The sequence below is a fragment of the Lithobates pipiens genome, unplaced genomic scaffold (assembly GCF_037356315.1).
Source record: "Lithobates pipiens isolate NorthernLeopardFrog02 unplaced genomic scaffold, aLitPip1_a1.2 Scaffold_25, whole genome shotgun sequence".
Classification (NCBI taxonomy): domain Eukaryota; kingdom Metazoa; phylum Chordata; class Amphibia; order Anura; family Ranidae; genus Lithobates; species Lithobates pipiens.
This window is the reverse complement of record NW_027507787.1, coordinates 103,324,087-103,348,084: the sequence shown is the minus strand read 5'-3', so window position 1 is coordinate 103,348,084 and position 23,998 is coordinate 103,324,087. Positions and strand designations below refer to the sequence as shown.

Sequence of the window (23,998 nt, the reverse complement as noted above, 5' to 3'; positions counted from 1 at the left end):
ATTCCACCGTTGGAGGTGGAACATCTACGATCCAACTTTCCCTACCACTGGGGGTCCACCTCCCTTCGATACCTGGGGGTAAACATCACCCCAACCTATACCTCCCTCTATCAGGCAAACTACCCATCCCTTTATGGAGATATTAGGCGTCTGTTGCTACAGTGGCGGAAACACCAAATCTCTCTGCTTGGTAGAATAGCCTCTGTGAAGATGGCTATCCTCCCGAAACTCCTTTATCTTTTTCAGACCCTCCCCATTCCAGTCCCCTCCTCCCACCTGAAAAAATTGCAAAGGGACATACTTCGATTCGCATGGAACTATAAAAGGCACAGGATACCTCGCTCGGTCATGACCGTCTCCCGATCGGATGGGGGGTTTAGCGTTCCCGGATCTAGTCAGGTACTATCAGGCTGCCCAACTCTGCGCGGTCGCTTCTTGGACTACCTAGTGGCCTCACAATCGCTGGTCGGAAATTGAATCCCAGTGGTTGGCCCCTATATACCCTAATAGTATGCTCTAGAGTGCGGCGGCAGTGGTTCCCCAGTCCCAATTGTTGGGCCCCATGTCCCACCTGCAGAACCTATGGCGTAGGTCTTCCAAGGCGTTTGCCCTGACCTCGGCTAAATCGCTCCTGACCTCTTTTATATCCAACCCTCGAGTGCCAGATAGCCTATCTCGCCAGATGCAACACCCCTGGTCCTCCCGGAACCTCTTCCATCTGAGATCTCTGGTGGACCCCAGATCTAGGAGACTACTGACTTACACTGAACTCCAATCCCGGTTTGACCTCCCCCGGCAGAGCTTCTATAGTTACTTACAAATCCGTCACTTTGCCCAGACCATCTCATCAGACCTCCGTTTCTCCCTGTCTACCTTGTTTGAAATAGTTGTCTCAGCAGGTACGGCACAGAGGGGGATGATCTCGGATATTTATAAAATAATTAACGCCTTTCCTATGGGTCTTAACGGCAAACATGCATATATGCTTAAATGGGAGGAGGCTCTGGGTGAAGTGTTCACGGAGGAGCAATGGCGGGTGATTTGGTCACAGGCATCTAAGAGCTCCATGTGTACGCTCTACCGGGAGAATGCATACAAAATATTGTTCTTCTGGTACATGACCCCGGATGTCCTGCACGCTATTTATCCTTCTACAACAGACCGGTGCTGGCGCTGTGTGGGGCATAAGGGCACCCTCTTGCATATATACTGGCAATGCCCTCGTATAGTCCCTTTCTGGACGGAAGTCCGTACGCTCTTGGCCTGTGTCCTGGACCAATCCCTGGACCTGAACCCAAAGCACTTTTTACTGGGAGTCCCTTTCCCCAAACTGTCCAAATCCCTACAGAAATTATCCCGCCATATCTTGACCGCAGCGAGGTGTCTTGTTGCACTCCATTGGAAAAAAACGCACCCCCCCTACCCCGGACGCATTATACGCTCGCATTAGAGACGTGGAGCTTATGGAGAGGATGACCGCCAGGATACAGGACCGGCTGGAAGCGCATGATGTAGTCTGGAATCCCTGGAATCTTAAGGGCGATCGACCCTGACAGGCAAGCGGAAGTTTTCGGATGACTACCCACCCCTACTCCCTCCTTTTCCTCTCTACCTTTCTTTCTACCCTTTGGTATCCCTTTCTTCTCTTTTTTCTCTTTTTCCCTTCTTCCTTTCTCTTATTTATATCTTTCTTCCAAACCCCCCCGAGGGGGGGGGTGTTTGATTGGGTTAATGTGTACTACAAGTATCTTACACTATTAGTCGACACCTGTATCCTCGGATTGCCACTCTTATGGTATGTTCTCCCCTGTAATTTTTCTTTTCTCTTTCTTTCGCTCCCCCAATGCTGTACTGAAGTGTCTGACGTGTAATGTTTCACTTTATACTAATAAAAAGTTATTTGAAAAAAAAAAAAGTTGGGACCCACTAGCTCTGTCATGGTTCGGACGCTGTAATGTGTTGAAGATGAACGCGATGCCACGACTTCTGTATCTACTACAAGCCTTACCTATCAAAATACCCCAGACTTTCTTTCATGCGGTTCGCTCAATCTTTATCAAGTTCCTCTGACGTATTGGTAGGGCAATGCTATTGCGACCGAAATTGCGGGGAGGTTTTGGCTTCCCGGACCCTGCTCTATATTACACAGCGACGCACATGACACCGGTGGTTGACTGGTGCTGGTGTTCTGCCATATACTGTCCGGCCATGATATAGTGTCCGCGCCGTACTGCGCATGCGCAGTACGGAGCAGACGAAGCTTCGGAAAATCTCCGAAGCTGGACGGCGCTTGCGCGGTGAGTGGAGGTGGTAGCCCCACCATCCAAGCGGACAAAGGGTTGTGAAAATTAGAGGGCCCCTCGCAGGTGAACTTCGCTCGCCACGCTTCGGGCTCGGCCTCGCTGCGCTCGGCTCTTTTATATTCTTACTCTATGTCCACTTGGATAGTGGGGATAGAACCTGGACTCAGTGCGCAGGCGCCGTTCATGCTCGGCAATTTTCGGAATCTGTGTTGCTGTGTACTGCGCATGAGCAGTACACAGCGGACACTATGCGATGGGGGACCATATGTGATAAGACACCGGCATAGGGAACTGAAGCTATGGGTCAAGCTAGAGCAGGAGATGGCGCGGGTTCCACTGGCTGGTCTACCTTGGGCGGGGAGGCCATTGGAGCCCTGTGTGACTACTCACCCGTTAATTGTCCCCTCGCTCGCCGAGATGGATAGTTTTTTTCACCTTTCCCACCTGACTAACTTCCCTTCTCCTATGACCCCAATTATTGGACATCCTAGATTCCCTCCGGGCCTGTCTGACCAGGCCTTTACCAGGCAAGCCCCGAAAGGGCTTCTGAGAGCAGCCCTATTTCTTGGACCCACGGGCTTGATTCCCATGGGGACCATACTGCTAGAGCAAGTACCTGTTGCATTGGATAGCTGGAGAGCTAGACAGCTAATCCATTTCCTCGGATCACTACCTAACCATTCTTTCTTCTCTAGACAAGTCCACCCCTTCAAGGAACTTTGCCTGGATGATGGCCCAATTCGTGGTTCCCTCTCTAGGTCCTACCAAATCCTGACAGACGCACAATCCTCCACGGATCCACCCTTCCTAGCTAAATGGAAAAGGGACTTACAAATTACATTCTCCAAACCACAGAAGGACAGAAAACTCTTTTTCGCCCATAAGTCGTCACTCTGCAGTAAATATCAGGAGATCTCATATAAGCTGATCACACGCTGGTATCGTACACCGGTGGTGTTGGCCAAAATATTCCCCGGTCAATCTGACCACTGCTGTCGCTGTGGGCAACAGGCTGGCACCATTCTCCACATTTTCTGGGAATGCCCTAAATTACAAACATTCTGGCAGCCTGTCCTGAGACTCATCCACAAGTTCACAGACATTTCCTTAGCCAATGATCCCGCAGCAGTTCTTCTCAATCTAACTCCTATGTCGAGAAAGCGTTATCATAAGTCCTTACTTAAACATCTCCTCAATGCAGCTAGGGCCTGCATCCCAAGTCAGTGGAAAGAGCAATCTGCTCCAATGGTGACCCAGTGGTTCGCAAGGGTAAATGATATTGAATGAATGGAAGACCTGACTGCCACAATGAGGGATAAAACGGAGGAGCATGGGAACAGATGGTTCTACTGGACCCAGTTTCGCTTTTCGGAAGAATACCTCCGCGAGACATAGTAAGCTCATGGTGATCATTGGAGATCGCTGTTCCAAACGTTGGACAGCTGATGAGCTGGTGAGCCGAGGGCGTCTCTTGCTCCCTGGGAGGGGACCCCACCCTATCCACTCTACCCACGACACCCCCTTACCCCATCTTTTCCTTTTCTGCCATTTCCTTCCCCAATCTTCTCTTTCCCCTTCTCCCTCCTTTCAGTTCTACTATTTCCCTTCTTAACTCAAAAAAGGGAAAAGAAAATGGTATGTTCCGACCCCATTTGACTACTGCACAATACTCTTCCCCTATCTATGGATATCTAAACTCTTCGAGGGTAGGTGGGCTAGTATCAATAATATTTTAAGAGGTAGAGGATCCCAACGAGATGGAGCTTTAATCTCATCTTGATATCACCGCAAAGCTGTACACGTGCTATTCTCCTCTGACTTCTTACCATTGGCTCTGATATCCATGCAATATGATCGTTTGTTTGTAACTATTTGTATCACACATTCTGTGAAGTTGCCTTTGCATTGTATGTCGCATACTACTAAATAAAAAAAAAAAAAAAAAGAAGCCTATGGCACCTGGTATTCCCAGGCGGTCTCCCATCCAGGTACTAACCAGGCCTGACACTGTTTAGCATCCGAGATCAAACGAGATTGGGCGCTTTCAGGGTGATGGGGCCATAGGTGATCTCTTTGGGCACTCTCAACCCTCCTGACAAACGCCAAGATGGTCACCTTGGGAAACAAGTGAAAAACAAACAGGTCAAGGCCAACAACATAAAAAGAAGCCTACAGCACCTAGTATTCCCAGGTGGTCTCCAATCCAGGTACTAGCAAGGCCCAACCCTGTTTAGCTTCTGAGATCAGAGGAGATCGGGCGCTTTCAGGGTTATGTGCCCATAGGCAATCTCTTTGGGCATTCTCAACCCTCTTGACAAATGCCAAGATAGTCACCTTGAGATACAAGCGAAAAAAAACAGGTCAATGTCAACAACATAAAAAGAAGAATACGGCACCTAGTATTCCAACGCCATCTCCCATCCAGGTACTAACTAGGCCCAACCCTTCTTAGCCTCAGAGAAGAGAAGAGATAGGGCTTTTTCAGGGTGATGCTGCTGTAAGCGATCTCTTTGGGCACTCTCAACCCTCTTGACAAATGCCAAGATGGTCACCTTGGGAAACAAGCAAAAAAAAAAAAAACAAATCAACGCCAACAACATAAAAAGAAGCCTACAATAACTGGTATTCCCTGGTGGTCTCCCATCCAGGTACAAACCAGGCCCGACTCTTCTTAGCCTCCAAGATCAGATGAGATTGGGTGCTTTCAGAGTGATGTGGCCATAGGCAATCTCTTCAGGCACTCTCAACCCTCTTGACAAACACCAAGATGGTCACTTTGGGAAACAAGCGGAAAAAAAACAGGTCAACGCCAACAACATAAAAAGAAGTCTACGACACCTGGTATTCCCAGGCGGTCTCCCATCCAGGTACTAACAAGGCCCGACTCTTCTTAGCCTCCAACATCAAACGAGATCGGGTGCTTTCAGGGTGATGTGCCCATAGGCAATCTCTTCAGGCACTTTCAACCCTCTTGACAAACGCCAAGATGGTCACCTTGGGAAACAAGTGAAAAAAAAACAGGTCAAGGCCAACAATATAAAAGGAAGCCTACAGCACCTAGTATTCCCAGGTGGTCTCCAATCCAGGTACTAGCAAGGCCCAACCCTGTTTAGCTTCTGAGATCAGAGGTGATCGGGCGCTTTCAGGGTTATGTGCCCATAGGCAATCTCTTTGGGCATTCTCAACCCTCTTGAAAAAAGCCAAGATAGTCACCTTGAGATACAAGCAAAAAAAAACAGGTCAATGTCAACAACATAAAAAGAAGAATACGGCACCTGGTATTCCAACGCCATCTCCCATCCAGGTACTAACTAGGCCCAACCCTTCTTAGCCTCAGAGAAGAGAAGAGATAGGGCTCTTTCAGGGTGATGCTGCTGTAAGCGATCTCTTTGGGCACTCTCAACCCTCTTGACAAATGCCAAGATGGTCACCTTGGGAAACAAGCAAAAAAAAAAAACGAATCAACGCCAACAACATAAAAAGAAGCCTACAATAACTGGTATTCCCAGGTGGTCTCCCATCCAGGTACTAACCAGGCCCGACTCTTCTTAGCCTCCAAGATCAGACGAGATTGGGTGCTTTCAGAGTGATGTGGCCATAGGCAATCTCTTCAGGCACTCTCAACCCTCTTGACAAACACCAAGATGGTCACTTTGGGAAACAAGCGAAAAAAAACAGGTCAACGCCAACAACATAAAAAGAAGTCTACGACACCTGGTATTCCCAGGCGGTCTCCCATCCAGGTACTAACAAGGCCCGACTCTTCTTAGCCTCCAACATCAAACGAGATCGGGTGCTTTCAGGGTGATGTGCCCGTAGGCAATCTCTTCAGGCACTTTCAACCCTCTTGACAAACGGCAAGATGGTCACCTTGGGAAACAAGCAAAAAACAATAAAAATAAGTCGGAAGCTAGAGACAATACGGCCCGAGTCCTCAATTTAATCCATGCGGCGCATGTACAGGGAAGGCCCTTGCTTATGTTGTCAACGGACACGGAGAAGGCCTTTGACAGGGTCTGGGTGTTTGCTGGTGGGAGTGTGCTAAAGGACTTGACATTTCCGCATGTTTGTCCCCTCTCCCCTGTTTCCCCCCTCCCTTCCCCCCTTCCCACCCTTCCCTTCCCTCCTTTCCCTCCCCCTTTCCCCCTTCCACTCCCCCTTTCCCTGCCCCTTTTCCCCCGGGGCGTGGATGGGGGAGAGGGGGTAAGGAGAGGACAATCTGCCAAAGGGAGAAATGCATTTGTTCGGGGACTGCATGTACTTTAGGTGTATGGGACGGGGGGTGGTGGATCCCATTCTGTGATGCCTTTTCTGTTGTGACGGGCTCCCTCGTGCATGCCTACGTTTAGGGCGAGCCGAGGAGACCCCTCAGTGCTGACAGTTATATGCTCTACCTCTGTTTTGGTTATACTATTGTTTTTTGGTTATATGATGTTACTGATTGTCTTTTATTTGCATACCGGTATCAGACGTGACATTTACCACTGCCGGGACTGGGGGGACTAGGATTCGGGGGCTCCCTCTCCGACCTGTCTACCCACCAACCCAAGTAGGACAGCGCTTTAAACCCAGTGTACATCTGGTAAGCGCTATAGCATAATTGTGCTGTTTTAGTATACCCTTCCTGTACTGTTGAGTGCGGACAACCCTTAATTTCCCTCTCCCCCTGGGGTTGAGGTGCCCGGCTTCTTTTTCCCTTTACCTTTCCTTCCATTTGCCCTTCCTTTCTCCCCCTTAGTTCCCGCCATGCATTACCTACCCAAAACCTACCTTGGTTCAACTTTCTTTGCTTTTCTCTGACGTCCCCCTCCCCCTCCCCGAGGAGCGATGGCAGACTCAGTCAAGGTCACCTCTCTAAACGTTAAGGGACTGAAATCCCCTGAAAAATGGTGGATCCTCCTATGAGAACTGAAGACTTCCTGTACTGATGTGGCCTTTATACAAGAAACACATTTTAAAAATACTAGCCTCCCCTTTCTATGGTCGAGATCCTTCCCTAAGGTCTACCACTCTACTAACCCCTCCTCTAAGACCAAGGGAGTCTCCATTCTGATCTCTAGCAGGCTCCCCTGGGTTCTCCAGGATTCTCTGGTGGACCCTGGGGGCCGATATCTTTTTCTTAGGGGCCACATTGGAGAGCGCCTTTTTACATTTGTCACTGTGTACGCTCCCAATGATTACCAAGACACGTTCCTCAGAACTACCCTGCACAGATTATGTGACTTTCGGGAGGGCCAGTTGATATTAGGTGGGGACTTTAATGTCCCCTTTCGCCATCGGTTGACACTTCTGCCTCTTGCTCCTCGCTCCTCATTTCCTCTAGAAAGCGGATTACTAAGTGTTTACTGAATGACCAATTAGTTGATGTCTGGCGTCTGCAACACTCTGGGGAAAGGGACTACTCTTTTTGCTCTTCCCCTCACAAATCATACTTGAGGATAGACTTCTTCTTAATTCCACATGACCAACTGCACTTGGTGAGCTCTTCCTCCATTGGCCATATTACTTGGTCCGACCACGCTCCTGTAGCCCTTACCTACACCCTCTCTAGGAACCCCTCACCTAGGTCTCTATTCTGGCACCTTAATGAGAGCCTCCTCCAGATACCGGAAGTTTTAGCAGATGTAACCAGGGAATTGGACCTTTATTTCCAAGAAAACTAAACGCAGGACTGTGACCCGGGGATAATTTGGGAGGCTCACAAGTCAGTACTCCGCAGGGTACTTATCAGGCACGGGGCGCGCATCAAACGAACACGGAAGGAACAGCTTGCTAATCTGTTTCGTGAACTTGCCTCTGTGGAAGCGAAACATAAACATGCCCCCTCACGGACCTTAAAGATTGAATTGGGGACACTCCGTACCCATATTGCTGACCTACTCCATTATAAAGCGAAAGCGGCACTCCAGTTTTGTCGTAAACTGACGTAGGAGTCAGGGGACAAATGCGGAAAAATCTTAGCCAGGTCGGTAAAGGAGTTGAAATCTGGCTCTTACATACCACAGTTGATAGATGAGAATGGCCAGAGGGCCTCTACCCCAACCCAAATAGCCGAAGTCTTTGAAAAATGTTAGGCCGCGTACACACGCGGGGACTGTCGGACAACTTTGTCCGCTGAACAGTGTTTCGGCGGACAGTCCGCCCGTGTGTGGGCTTTCAGCGGACAGTTTCAGCGAACAGTCCGCTGAACAAGGTTTTTCGGAAATTACGAAAAACTGTCCGCTGAAACTTTGTTTCAGCGAACAGTCCCCTCGTGTGTAGGCTTGTTCGTCAAACTAAGTTCCGCGCATGCTCAGAAAGGATTTACACGCCGAAAGTTATAATGCAGTGTATAGGACGTCGTATTTTTCGTCCCATCGTACGTGCCGTTCACGTCATCGCGCACGGTTTCAGCAAACTGTTCGTTCGTCGTGTGTGGCCATGTCCGTCCATGCTAATTTTGAGCGGACTGTTTGCTGAAACTGTTTGACGGACAAAGTTGGGCGAACAGTCCCCGCGTGTGTACGCGGCCTTACTCTGATCTCTACAACCTGCCCGATTCAGGGTCTGGACAGGACAATATAGACAGATATGTAACCGGTTCTGGTCTACCAACCCTCTCATCAGAATCACGGGAGTCCCTCCGGGGTAAATCTGAGTTGGCAACGAAGATCTGGGCCTGTTGGGTTGCATTTAAATATTCCTCTAGTTATGCAGCCATAATGTCTCAACCAGTGTGATGTGTTCATAATTCTTGTTCTTACTATGTCTACTGTACTTTTGCAATTGATTGTCTGAGGGTGGTCTGCCCCCCCCCCCCATCCCCTCCTCCCCCCCCCCCCTTCTTTCTTTTTTTTTCTCTCTCTTTCTGTTTATTTTCCTTTTTCTTTACTCCCCCTCTATTTCTGTCCACTATATTCCCTCTTTAATAATAGAAGAGGTGGGTGTATTGGTCTATGCCATGGTAACTGACGATATACTGTTGCTGCCCTTGAAAAAAAAAGAATCACGGGAGTACTTGGAGGACCCGATCACACTGGAAGAAGTCCAGACAGCCGTGGGACCTCCGAAGGTGGGTAAGGCTCCGGGCCCTGACGGATATACCGCACAATACTTTAAAACCTTCCTCCCTATTCTCGGCCCACGCTTGGTGAATTTATTTAATACTCTGAGCTCAAATGGGGATTTTCCTGAGGATACCCTTAGAGCCCACATCTCGTTGATACCTAAGGAGGGCAAAGACCCGGGCCTATGTGGGAGCTACAGACCCATTTCCCTCCTAAATTCGGTCCTAAAACTATTCTCTAAAATCCTCGCCACGTGATTGGCACATCACTTGCAGTCCCTTATACATATTGACCAGTTAGGTTTTATTCCCACCAGGGAAGATAGGGACAACACCATTAAGATGCTTACCCTGATCCATAAAGCAAAATCATTTGGGACCCCTTGTCTATTCATGAGTACTGATGCCGAGAAGGCTTTTGATCGGGTCAAATGGACATTAATGTTCTCGGCCCTTCGCCATATAGGTCTGAGTGAACGGATGCTGGCATGGATAAGTAAGATATACTCACGCCCTTCAGCTCAAGTCAAAGCGAATGGGGTTCTCTCATCTCCCCTTGACATCGGGAATGGGACCAGACAGGGTTGCCCCCTGTCGCCCCTATTATTCGCACTGTCATTGGAACCCTTTCTCTCCACAATTCGACAAAACTCAGACATAACGGGACTCCAAATGGGTACTATTGAGTGCAAGATATCTGCCTACGCAGATGACATGCTGTTCTCGCTGACGAATCCCAGAGTTTCCTTGCCAAATCTCCTTCGGGAATTCCAGATATACGGGATACTTCTTGAAATCAAAGGCCATGGGGGGTTACAGTCCCCCCGCAAACGTTAATAGACTTGCAGTCCAATTTTCGATTTAAATGGACCCATACAGCCCTTAAGTACTTAGGTACTTACATTCCACCGGACATCGCGCGTACGTTTATGTTGAACTTCACGGGTGGCATTCTGGTCTCCATTCCTGGTTCAGGAGATGCAATCTCATTAAAATGAACATACTCCCTAAATTTACTTATCTTTTCCAAGCTCTCCCGATCCAGATTCCAGTCCCATTTTTTTAAGCAAGCTCAATCCTTGCTCACTCAATTTAACTGGGCCCACAAAAATCCCAGACTTAAGCGGTCACAGCTGACATTGTCTAAACAACAGGGAGGGTTGGTTCTCCCTGACTTGCGACGCTACTACCTGGCCTCCCATCTGGGGCGTGTATTGGACTGGAATCAAAACAAACTTTCTAAGCTCACTCCCGAATTCCGCTAAGAAGCGACATGTGGGGGGGGGGCGTGGCCTGGACAGCAATGGAGTAGGACGCTTGTGACCTGAGCTCCGCTCCTACCGCGATCTCCTGTAGTGATCCTGGGTGCCCACTGACTATTTTACCTATGATCTTACCGGTGTAATACCCGCTACTTTCTCGTGCATACATTGGGACGATGTCTCAGACGAAGAAGCAGTCTGCAGCGGCGGCATCTCTTGAAAAGGTTCCAGCGGGACCATGAGGGCCAACATGGCGGACAGTCCACTCCGGCTGCAGAACCTGCTACCTCAGACACGGTGAAGGTGCTTGAGGCGATTTCTACCTGCCAGACCACACTGACAACTAAGCTTGAGGAGGTTAAGGTGGATGTCTCACTTATCCGACAGGACATGGCTAAACTGCGTGACAGAGTGAAGGAAACTGAAACCCAGATCAGTCAGGCCGAAGATGTCCTGTTCCCTCTGCAGCATGCCCAGGAGGATGTGCAAAGGCATCTCCAGCAGCTGGCCCAGAAACAGGACGACCTTGAGAATGGGGCCCGCAGATCTAACCTCCGCTTTATCGGCCTGCCGGAGGGCTCCGAGGGGGCTGAGCCGGCGACATTTTTGGAGTCTCTCCTGATTAAGGCCTACGGTAGGGAGGCGTTTTCTACCTAATTTATTATTGAAAGGGCCCACAGAATGCCTGCCTGCCCGCCGCCGGAGGGGGCACCTCCTCGCACGTGCATTGCTAAGCTGCTAAATTACCGGGATAGGGATGCCATCCTTCGCCTTACTCGTGAAAAAGGCAACATCCCGTTTCAGAACGGACATATCTCAGTGTTTCCCGACTTCTCCGCAAAAGTTCAAAAACGTCGTTCCCGATTTGTGGAAGTCAAGAGGCGCTTCAGGGCACATCACCTCAAGTACGCCATGTGGTACCCGGCCAGACTCCGCGTAGTGGGGGAAGATAGGGCCTACTTTTTTGAAGATCCTGAGATGGCGGTTTCCTGGTTGGACCAGAGAGACGCGTCTCGAAATCGGCCACCTCAAGACTAAAATCGTTGGAAGATTTGTGAGTACTCTATCTGCTCCCCCCTTTCTATTTGCCCGTGTGCAAGCAGATCGCTGTTGGACTGCCTATGCGTGGTTCATTATCCTCAGTCCCTGAATTGATGCTTCTGTTCCCCCTCTCTAAGATGGATGGCCGTTGCTCTTGTTGACTGAACATGTACTGCTGCCTATGGCCACGCTCTGGGGGCATCCCCCTGGTTCGTTACACAATACCCCTTCCCCCTCCCTCTTAGTTTGGGGGACCCGCTTGGCGGGCTCTATTGGGCCCTTTCCCTGGGGGGGTGGGGGGGACGCGGGTCATCTGGACTTGCTGCATGGGACTGCAGAACTTTGACTTTCTCCTGATACATGCCCTTTACTGGACTGTTATGTCCCGCTGCTGAACTGGGCATCGCACCAATGTGACGCATGGTCCGGCTCTGGCCTACAAGCCGGGTTATGACGGGAGAAGACTTGGTCTTGTCACTGGGTCCATATCTGGCAAAGTCCACCCCCGTGGCTTATTGTTATTGACATTGCTTAGTGTTCTATGGTTTGTTTTGGGAAGGGAGCTCCAGTCAAGTTGGGGTGGCTGAGAGCAGGGAGGGTGGGGATGGGTTGTAGTTATTATGTTATAGTATGTTATGTTTTATGCTTAGTTTATGGCACAAGCTTTATTTGGTTATGGAACAGACAAATGTCTCTTTTTCATGTATACTCTGATGAATATGGGAATGGATACTGCTTTGACGGGTGGTTTGGATACTATTTTCCTCCTTGTGATATTGGCTGAGACCACGCCATGGGTACCCTGAAGTTGCTGACGTGGAATGTCAGGGGGATTCGGGATAAAATTAAGAGGGCGGCAGTGTTTGGGTGTCTCAAAACTTATAGAGCGGATATCACAGTCCTGGTAGAGACGCATGTAACTGGGAGATTGCAAATAGCTTTGCATCGCCCGTGGATTGGATGGGCCTACCACGCCACCCATACGTCCTTTTCTCGCGGGGTGTCTGCATTGATATCTAAAACGGCACAGTTTTCCTTGGTTTCTTTGCAGACAGACCTGCAGGGCAGATATATATTTATACACTACTTATTGCACGGAGAACAGTACATTATTCTCGCCTATTATGTACCCCCGCCTTACGATCATAGACTAATTACAGAGGGATTATCTTTTATGGCTCAACACCCTAATGTCCCAGCAATTTGGCTGGGTGATTTTTTTTTTTTAATCGAAAAACAAACTTTATAAAAAAAAAAAAAAAAGAAGGAAACAGAAGATAACATACATAGCAGGCATACATACGATACATCAAATAACGTGGGCCAATCTGGCCAAGGCAGCGTTGCATACATGAGAGCATTGGGTTAGCTGCACTGTATATGGGTCCGATACCCATCATGGGTAGATACATTATTAGAGCTAATTTGTGTCAACCGGGGGAGGGGGAGCGGGCAAAAGGAGAAATAAAAGGGGGAGGGGGACAGAATAAAAGTAGGTCCTTGAGGTGGAGGAAACACCAAAGGGGATAAGCAGAGGGGGGAGAGGGGCAAGGGATCAATATAACAGCATATCAAGTACACGTCTCCCCATCTCCCAACCACCTACCCCAGATCCGTTCATATTTAAATGGACATCCTCTATGTGTATAAACCAATTTCTTATAAGGGAGGGTATCGTTAACCTCTTTTTTCCAGCACTGGACCATGGGGGGGGAGGGCCTGCATCCAGCCACGAGCAATCACTTTTCGCGCCAGGAACAGTGTTTCATGTAGGAAGGTGCGAAGGGACTTGTCAGCTTCTAATTCTGGTAAGAGACCAAGCAGACACATCTTCGGGTCAAGGCTAGCAGGAGAGCCCATCTGGTCATGGAGAAAGCGAATCACTTGTATCCAGTATGTTTGGATAACCGGACAGGACCATATAAGGTGATAGAAGGAGCCTGGAGTGTGGTCGCATAAACGGCATCCTGGATTATACGTGGGTTTAAACCGTGCTATCTTCTGGGGGGTCAGGTATGTCCTATGTAGAATGTATAGCTGTGTGAGGCGGTCCGAGAGCCTGGGGGAGACTCTCTTCACGTCCCCCAAGACTTCGTCCCACTCCTCATCCTCAATCACACCCACATCCAGCTCCCATCTGGCCTTGGCAGCATAAGCCAATGCCCCGGTGACTGGGAGACGGATGGCGGAGTAGAGGGCAGAGATCAACTTGGTTGGCTCAGCACCTGTGACTATATCCACTATGGGAGGGACTGTCAGAGAAGGGCTGGAGCTGGCAAACTGAGTCTGTAGCGCATGTCGGAGCTGTAAATATCTGAAGAAAAGATGGTTAGGGAGTGTGAATTCTTCCTTTAGTGACTAAAAGGATTTAATCCCAGTGTTAGTCATAATTTGGTGCACATACAGGATCCCATAGCGTGTCCAGGCTGCGGGGTCCGGAACGGACAGCAATTCGGGCAAATGGGTGTTGAACCAGAGAGGCGTGTAAGAATGAACCTGTGGGGTCCCAAGTTTGTTAAGGGCCGCCCGCCATATCCTCCGGTGGTGCGTCAGCATGTCTACCTTGTGATGAGGGGGACGTCTGGACAGTGGGGCTCTAAGGACTGACTGAAGTGGGGTGTGGGCTGGGTCGTCAGGGCGTTTACAAAGTAATGTCTGGTATCTTGGTAGCTCGCTCTTGTCAAAGTGATAGAAGTGGGACAACTGGGAGGCAAGATAATAATCCTGGAAATCTGGAAGAGCAGCCCCTCCCATTGTCACTGGGTTCTTCAGAAGTCTCCAAGACAATTTGTGTCTGCTGTGGCCCCATATAAATGAATTAAGAATTGATTCAATCGTCTTGAAAAAATTTTGTGGTATATACAGGGGTGCATGCCACACCAAATACAATATCTTGGGCAGGAGTATCATTTTGACCAGATTGATGCGTCCCATAACACCCAGAGGTAGTCTGGCCCAAGTTTGAGTCTTGTTCTTGATCAGGGTGAAAAGGGGTTCAATGTTCAGGCGTATATAGTCTGTCAGCGATCTAGTGACCTGCACTCCTAAATACTTGATCACGGAAACCCTAGGGAGATTCAGAGGAAGGGACGTGGGCACAGGGGGGAAATGATCAAGCGGAAGGATCTGGGATTTAGACCAGTTGATGCTCAGACCTGAATGACTACCAATACAGTCTATGGTGTGAAGGGCTGCAAGGAGAGAGGGACCCGAGTCGGCTAAGTATAGGAGTGTATTGTCAGCATACATCCCGATCTTTTCCTCCAGATCTCCTATCCTAAGGCCACAAATTCTGGTGTCTGCGCGAACCATAATAGCTAGTGGTTCCACAGCCAACGCATACAGCATGGGAGAAAGGGGACAACCTTGTCGAGTCCCTCTCTCCAGCGGGAACTGATCAGAGAGCCAGCCGTTCACAAGCACCTTGGCCCTCGGGGATGGATACAGGAGTTGGACCCATCGAATAAAGTTGGGGCCAAGTCCGAATCCCGAGAGGCATTCCCACAAGTAGTTCCATTCCACGGAGTCGAAGGCCTTGGCAGCATCCAAGGCCACCACCACCCGCGAGCCGACTTCATCATGGGATCCCTGGATGTTCATGAGTAAGCGGCGGATATTCATGGCAGTGTTTTTCCCTGGCATAAAGCCAGTCTGGTCAGGGTGGATCAGTGAGAGGAGGACCTGATTAAGGCGGGAGGCAAGAATCTTGGCCAGTATTTTAATGTCGACCTGTAGTAGGGAGATGGGTCTATACGATTCCGGGTAGTTTGGGTCCTTCCCTGGCTTGGGAATCACTACTATTTGTGCTTCTCTCATGGAGGGGGGTAGGATTCCCGTGTCAAATATGGATTTATATAAGTCGTGTAGTTTAGGAGTCAAAATTTCAGAGTAGGTGGCATAAAATTCAAGCGGTTGACCGTCCAGCCCTGGTGCTTTAGAAGTGGCCAGAGAGGAGATAGCCTCAGAAATATCCTCCTCAGTAATAGGGGCCTCTAAAAGGTCACGTTGGGCGTCTGTCAGTTTGGGAAATGTAACTCTCGCTAGGTAGTCTCTGGTGTCCTGGGGAGTATGAGTGACCCGAGTGGCATAAAGCGCTCGATAAAATCTCGCAAATTCCTCCGCCACCCGTTGTGGGTCCGTAATACCATTCCCCTGGGCGTCAATCAGTGAGACCACGACTGGGGGATGGGAATCTAAGTGGGCGAGGTAAGCAAGTCGTTTGCCCGATCTTTCACCATGTTCAAATATCCTCTGCCTACAGAAAAAGATGCGCTGCTTGGCCTGCTCCGTGTGCAGTTGGGAGACCTGTCGCAGCTGGAGCTTAAGGTTAGTAGCCGCGGCAGGCGAGGGGTCTCCACGAAACTCCTCCTCCAGTCTTTGTAGATGATCTGTAGCCTGTTGGATAACAAGTTTTGACGACCGCTTAAGTCTGTTAATACGCGTGGTGAGCAGGGAGCGGGCGTAGAGCTTAAATGTGTCCCACACTATATCGTAGGCAGCGGAATCCCCGTTGACTGTAAAATAGTGTTGCAATTCCGTAGGGATGTCTTCTTGCTCCTGCAGAGCGGCTAGCCAAAATGGGTTCAGCCGCCAAGTAGGAGAGGGAGAGGCCTTCAGGAGCCGCATCGTAATCCAGTAGGGGGAGTGATCCGAGAGAATTCTCGGAGCAAAGCCCACATCTTCCAGTCTGGGTGTCAGAGTCTGTGAGATGAGAACAAAGTCAATTCGGGACATTGCGTTATGGCTAGCTGAAAAGCACGAGTATGCTTTAGCATGTGGATACTTGTGGCGCCACGTATCTACAAGAGCAAAGTCCGTCAATATACGATGTAGTCTGGTATGGGCAGGTGGGTCACCAGGGGAGTCCGGTGTACCCATTCGGTCCAGAGCGGGAATCAGGGTCATATTAAAGTCCCCCATCCACACTGCCGGCACCGAGGGGTAGTGTGCCATGAATGCAAGGCCCTCCTTGAGTACAGCTGAGTTATAAGGGGGGGGGGGACATAGCAGGTTATTATCAAAATAGGGGCTCCACTAATGGTGGCATGTAGGAATACATACCTGCTTGGCTGGGTGATTTTAATATGGTTTTGAATCCGGGGGTGGATAGAATGAGCTCTACTCGAGGGGATCATTTACCGGGAGATACTGGCCTAGGTCGCACGTTTCAGGAATTCTCTCTTACAGATCTGTGGCGATTTAAATATCAGGCTAAACGTGTTTACTCCTGTTTCTCTGCAACTCACTCCACCATGTCACGTATAGATTATATTGCTGTGTCCGCCCAGTTGTTACCCAGGCTAGTAGACACGGGCTATTATGCTAGATCATTGTCAGACCACGCTCCTTGCTGGGCAACTTTTTCCTTGACCCGACCTACTGGACCGAAACCATGGCGGCTTCACCCCTTCTGGTTAACCGCCTTGAGTGACAGTGAAGACTTAGGGGATGAATGGGGGTTTTTCTTTACTACTAATCAGGGGACGGCTCCGGTTGACTGTACCTGGGAGGCTTTTAAACTGCACGTACGTTCCCCTTTAACACACCGGATTAACCGGTTGAAGCGTACCTCCAAGACTTTGCTATCTAATGCCCTACGGGAGCTGGACTCGGTGACCACTGACTTCACTACTGACCCCACACCTGCTAAGGCCCAGGTATTACGACACCACACAAGGCTAGTAGATCACCTCCACATTGAACAGGCTAAGCAAAAGTTGTTTTTTGTTAAGCAACGGGTGTTTGAACAAGGAGAGAGGGCGGGAAAGTTGCTGGCCTACTTGGCGCATCGGGACTCCAAGCCACCGGTGGTGGTTTCGTTGACTGACAATGGGGGTGAGGAGGTGACTGATCCACCAACAGTGGCCACCATGTTTCGTGCTTACTATGCTGCCCTTTATGAGTCGCAGGTACATAGGCCGAGGACTGAGACGGGGGCGTACCTCCGAGATATCTCTCTTCCCCACCTGTCTGAGGCTCAGGTTGAGTCTCTTGAGGCCCCGATATCGGCAGATGAGATTAGGCTAGCGGTGGCATCCCTTGCAATGGCTAAGGCCCCTGGACTGGATGGTATTCCCCTGGATTTCTATGCCCACTACTCTGAGACACTAGTGCCAGAATTGTTGAGATTATATACACACATATTTGACTCCGGGTCCCTACCTGATACTCTAAGGCAGGCAGTTATTATAGTGATACCCAAGCCAGGAAAGGATCCCCACTCCCCCGGATTCCTATCGACCCATCTCGCTGCTCCAAGCAGATATTAAAATTTTGGCTAAAGTACTTGCCACCCGTCTCAGTGGAGTCATCCTATCACTTGTTCACCCGGATCAAACCGGATTTATGCCTGGGAAAAACACGGCCATTAATATCCGCCGGTTATAAATGAATATCCAGGCTGAACATGACAGAGTAGGCTCGAGGGTGGTGGTGTCACTGGATGCCGCTAAGGCGTTTGATTCCATTGAGTGGAATTATCTTTGGGAATGCTTGGGTAAATTTGGGTTTGGCCCCAATTTTGTTAAATGGATTACTCTCCTATACTATCGCCCAATGGCTAGAGTAGCGGTTAACGGATGGGTGTCGGACCCCTTTCAGCTGGGCCGTGGCACACGTCAGGGTTGTCTCCTATGTTATATGCTTTGGCGGCAGAACCGTTGGCTGCTGCACTTCGGGCACACCCGGCTGTAGTAGGCCTCCGACGCGGTTCTCTGGTGGAATCAGTAAGTATTTATGCGGATGATACTTTACTGTATTTAGAGGACTCGGGTCGGTCGTTGGAGGCTGCCCTGGGGGTCATAGAGGAGTTTGGTGGTCATTCCGGTCTGCGTATTAATTGGACCAAGTCGCAGGTTCTACCCATTGACTTGTTCTCCCCGGACCGGGATGCAGCTTCTCTCCCACTCTCCAGGGTATCCTCCATTCAGTATTTGGGAGTGCAGGTTACGAGGGAACCTGGGGAGTATATTCATCTTAATCTTGAACCACTGCTTCTGTATGTGCGGGAGAAGACTAAGGCATGGTCCCGTCTCCCCATTGGGGTTATGGGACGGATCAATATTACTAAAATGATCCTCCTGCCGAAACTCCTTTATGTACTTTGGCATTCCCCTGTCATGGTCCCCGTGGCGTTCTTTAAAACATTAGACGGTGTCTTAAACACTTTTATCTGGGGCCCATCTAGACATAAATTGGCATGGAACACACTTAAAAACCCGACCTCTATGGGGACTGGCTCTCCCTGATTTCCACACATACTACATAGCAGCCCAGATTTCCCATTTTTATCACCTCCATAGAGCGGATAGTCACAGATATCAGGCCTTGGTGGGCGGGAGGGCTGAATCTCTTGTTGATACTCCCCTTCAGATGATTTTTCGGGGTGGTGGGGTTAGGGATGCCCGGTCCCGGATCCTGCCACACCACCGGAGTATTTGGAAACTAGCCCTTAGATTACTGGGAGCTGACTATTACCACTCACATACACCGCTATGGCGCAACCCCCTGCTGCGTGAGTTGTCTGGCTTACCAGATGTAGACTTGTGGGCTTCTAGAGGGATACTTTTTCTGTATCAGGTGGTGACTCCTATGGGCGTAAGGGATTTTCCCTCCCTACAAGTGGAATTTAACATACCCCCTCATATGCACTTTCGCTACTTGCAATTGCGACACGCGCTTCGTGCGCAATTTGCTCAGGACTTCCCGAATGTACAGTCGCTGGCTTTGACAGATGTAATTATGGGAGACGAACCGGCTAAATTGATCTCGACTCTATACGGCCTACTCCGGGCCCGCTTGGTGGCGCAAACCACTGAACGGGCCAGGTTGAGATGGGAAGAGGACATAGGTCCCTTTGATGGGGAGGAATGGGAGGATGCCCTTGAGAAAGTTCAACAGGCTTCGCTTAGCCTACCTGACCGACTAACGCAGTACTATGTGATACACAGGTCCTATCTCACCCCTATCCGGATAGCTAAGTATCATCCTGACTATAACCCGAAGTGTCCCCGTTGCTCTTGTACGACTGGTACTTTCTACCATCTTCTCTGGCAATGCCCATTGGTCCAGGAGTATTGGGGGCAGATTGTCAGGTTTCTACATGACCACATGGGTTCACCCCTTCAACTTGACCCTAAGAGTTGCCTACTTAGTATATTTCCTGATACCTCTGTTGATCAATACTTGGCTACATTTTTGCACTCTACGCTGTTTACCGCACGAAAGCTTGAGGCTAAATACTAGATGCGTCCAACCATGCCTACTATGCGGGAATGGGTAATGGGCATTAATAGTAAGCTACCCTTGATTAAACTGGTGTATAGAAATCGTGGGTGTCCAGCCAAATACCACAAAATATGGGATAGGTGGGTGGAAAATCTGCATACGTGTGTGGAGTGAGCTATATTGGAGTCTATACTATCATTGTCAGGAATTTTCCTTAATGTAAGATGTATTACTGTCCGTCACCTATGAAGAGGCTAATGTTTGTACCTACTGTAATATCTTGTTATAACTAAGTTGTTCAATAAACTTGTGCTGTTAAAAAAAAAAAAAGAAGCGCCATGTGGTGCTATAAGTATTTACCCACATAATTTGTGTCACATCCCACTATAGGGGCTCAGTTGAAAGTCAGTCACCTGATCGCTACCCAAAACACACTCACGTCTTTGACTTCCCCCCTATTCCCTATACGTGGCCATCCAACCTTTGAACTGGGGACCCACTTAGAAATTCCAACCTAGACAATGCGTCTAAATTCGTCATTGATGGAAAATGGCCTTCTTTCTCAACAATAACAGATCCGACAAGGCTTTTACAACTGCCTTTTTGGAGAACGGCGCAACAACATCATTTTCTCCATTCCATCCCCAATCCTCAAACGTTCGCCCGCCCTCAGACGGAGTTTGAGACTCTATGCAGGAGCGAAGGCCCTTTGGCCCACATTCTCTCTCAAACAGATTACCCACACTTAACCTGTCTGTCCAACTGGGAAAAGGACCTTAATTGCTCATTTTCCCCAGCACAGAGACAACGCATTATCACTTTGGCTCTCAAAATGTCGCTGTGCACGAAGATACAGGAGACGAATTTTAAACTTCTCACCAGGTGGTATTTGACACCATCAAAGCTGCAGAATTGTTTCCCCTCTTCCTCGAACATATGCTGGAGGTGTGGTGGAGAAGAAGAGGGCACGTTGCTGCACATTTTTTGGTCCTGCCCCAGCTTGGTGGACTTCTGGACAGAGATCCGATGCATAACACAAAAATTCACAGACTTCTCCATCCAGGAAGAGGCTGCATTCTTTCTCTTGCACCATTCACAGATTCCCATTAAGAAGTACAAAAAAATCTATTTTACAGCATGTGATAAATGCGGCGAAATCCTGCATCCCTCTCTATTGGAAAAAATGTTCCCCCCCTTTCATTACTCACTGGCTTAGGAAAATAGAGGACATTAAAAAAAATGGAGGACTTGATCCTCACATCACAAGGTAAACAAGAATTTTTTAAACAAACCTGGGACATCTGGAATACCTTTATATTCTCGCTGGAAGGATGTCGCCTGCTATCGCCTTAGTGCTCTGAGCTTTCCTTGACTGGCCCCTTGGACAGTGGCTGCCATCGTGTCTCGTCCCCTCTTCTCCTTTTCTGATCTTTCAACCCTTCTCTTTTCTGCCTTCCTCCCCTAACTCTCACCCCCTCCATCCCCTCTCTCTTTTGGAAAGAGTGGAAAATTGGGAATGACGGCCCCACACCCCCCTCTGGATGGATTATGCCGGAGGGACCTGGGGTTTGTGTGACCCTGGATCTTGGTACAGAAGGCAGACTCACAGTTGCGAATATACCTGTATCAAGTATTGTTCAGCTGCTTTTTGCTCTGTATTTCTTTGTTGCATTATGTACTCGGGGGACCGTCTTCCCCTATTTGGAGAAAAAATTATATTTGACCAAAAAAAAGAAGCGTACGACACCTGGTATTCCCAGGCGGTCTCCCATCCAGGCATTAACCAGGCCCGACCCTGCTTAGCCTCCAAGATCAGATGAGATGGAACAGATTCAGGGTGATGTGGCCGTAGCCAATATCTTCAGGCACTCTCAACTCTCTTGACAAACACCAAGATGGTCACCTTGGAAACAAGCGGAAAAAAATAGGTCAACGGCAACAACATAAAAAGAAGCCTACGGCATCTGGAAATCCCAGGCGGTCTCCCATCCAGGTACTAAACTGGTCCCAACCCTGCTTAGCCTCTGAGATCAGATGAGATTGGGCTCTTTCAGGGTGGTGTGGCCGTAGGAGATTTCTTCAGGCACTCTCAACCTTGACTAACGCCAATACGGTCACCTTGGGAAACAAACAAAAATACCAAGTCAACGCCAACAACATGAGAAGAAGTCTACAGCACCTAGTATTCCCAGGTGGTCTCCCATCCAGGTATTAACAAGGCCCGACCCTTTTTAGTCTCTGAGATCAGACAAGATCTGGTGCTTTCAGGGTTATGTGGCCATAGGCGAGCTCTTCAGGCACTCTCAACCCTCTTGACAAACACCAAGATGGTCACCTTGGTAAACAAACAAAAAAAAAAAAACAAGTCAACGCCAACAACATAAAAAGAAGCCTTCAGCACCTAGTATTCCCAGGTGGTCTCCAATCCAGGTACTAGCAAGGCCCGACCCTGTTTAGCCTCTGAGATCAGAGGAGATCGGGCGCTTTCAGGCTTATGTACCCATAGGCAATCTCTTTGGGCACTCTCAACCCTCTTGACAAATGCCAAGATAGTCACCTTGGGAAACAAGCGAAAAAAAAACAGGTCAATGTCAACAACATAAAAAGAAGACTACGGCACCTGGTATTCCATAGCCATCTCCCATCCAGGGACTAACTAGGCCCAACCCTTTTTTATCCTCAGAGATGAGAAGAGATAGGGCTCTTTCAGGGTGATGCTGCTGTAAGCTAACTCTTTGGGCACTCTCAACCCTCTTGACAAATGCCAAGATGGTCACCTTGGGAAACAAGCGAAAAAAAAAAAAAAAGAATCAACGCCAACAACATAAAAAGAAGCCTACAATAACTGGTATTCCCAGGTGGTCTCCCATCCAGGTACTAACCAGGCCTGACTCTTCTTAGCCTCCAAGATCAGACGAGATTGGGTGCTTACAGAGTGCTCGGACACTTTCCCCATCACTATTGGGACGAGGCAGGGGTGCCCTCTGTCTCCCCTAATTTTTATTCTGACACTGGAACCACTTATGTGTCACGTTCGGAATGACCCGAATATTACTGGCATATCCAATCCCTCGGCACACCACAAAATTGCGGCGTACGCTGACGATCTAATTTTTTTCCTCTCCAATCCACACATTTCGCTTCCCAATATACTCACGGCTCTCCGGCGATACGGCAGCCTATCAAACTATAAAATCAATTGCACCGTCGGCTGTATTGAATATATGGGTCCCGGATGGTGAGGCCAAGAGGCTACACTCCGCTTTTCCATTCTACTGAGCTGAAAAATCTATACGTTACCTGGGCGTTGACATCGCAGCGGATTTGCCGCAATTGTACCAGCTTAATTTTGTCCCTCTCCTGAATAGACTGAAATCTGATTTGGGAAACTGGCATGCTTTAACACTGACCTGGTTCGGGCGCTGTAATGCATTCAAAATGACGGCCCTCCCGCGGATCTTATACTTGTTCCAGACATTACCGATCCGGTTACCCCCAATTTTTTTCAGACAACTGCAGGTGCTGCTCCGGGACTTTATTTGGTTGCGCAAACCGCCCAGAGCCCGTTTGCAATTGCTTGCCAGACCAAAGGACAAGGGGGGTCTGGGTCTCCCAGATCTGAGACAATACAACAGAGCGACTCTGCTAGCGAGAGTCGTTGATTGGCATTGTAATGGCCCACACAAGCAGTGGGTGGAGATGGAGATTGAGGATGGATCCATTCCCCTATTGACCTCCCCGTGGCTCCTGTCCACCCTACCAAAAGACCTCAGAGATCACCCCGTAGTGGGAGCTACGTTGGCTGTTGTGCAGAGGTTGTTCCGCTGCACACACACATTGCTCCCCTGCCGTCACCAATGACTCCGGTTATAGGTAATCCAGACTTCCCACCGGGATTTACCAACAAGAAACTGCGACAGTTGACAGTGGTGGGGAAACAGCGTCTGGGAGATGTGTGGCCCTCGGGAGGGCTCCCGACCACGCAAACTGTCGCCGAGCTTTCTGACCCTCCGCTTGACTTGTTTAATGCTTATCAACTTTGTCACTTTCTTCTGGCCATACAAAGGGCCCCCTACACTCCTAGAGACCTGACGCCCTATGAATCCATCTGTCACAAAAAG

At 49.2% G+C, this 23,998-nt stretch overlaps 8 pseudogenes; all 8 read right to left on the bottom strand.

Moving 5' to 3' along the window:
• Positions 1–4,250: 4,250 nt before the first annotated feature.
• Positions 4,251–4,369, bottom strand: LOC143932594 (5S ribosomal RNA; annotated as a pseudogene).
• A 100-nt stretch (positions 4,370–4,469) lies between these two features.
• Positions 4,470–4,588, bottom strand: LOC143931263 (5S ribosomal RNA; annotated as a pseudogene).
• A 322-nt stretch (positions 4,589–4,910) lies between these two features.
• LOC143932341 (5S ribosomal RNA) lies at positions 4,911–5,029 on the bottom strand (annotated as a pseudogene).
• A 100-nt stretch (positions 5,030–5,129) lies between these two features.
• LOC143931937 (5S ribosomal RNA) lies at positions 5,130–5,248 on the bottom strand (annotated as a pseudogene).
• A 100-nt stretch (positions 5,249–5,348) lies between these two features.
• Positions 5,349–5,467, bottom strand: LOC143931444 (5S ribosomal RNA; annotated as a pseudogene).
• Positions 5,468–5,787: 320 nt separating this feature from the next.
• LOC143931742 (5S ribosomal RNA) lies at positions 5,788–5,906 on the bottom strand (annotated as a pseudogene).
• Positions 5,907–6,005: 99 nt separating this feature from the next.
• Positions 6,006–6,124, bottom strand: LOC143931762 (5S ribosomal RNA; annotated as a pseudogene).
• Positions 6,125–21,829: 15,705 nt separating this feature from the next.
• LOC143931518 (5S ribosomal RNA) lies at positions 21,830–21,949 on the bottom strand (annotated as a pseudogene).
• Between the last annotated feature and the right edge of the window lie 2,049 nt (positions 21,950–23,998).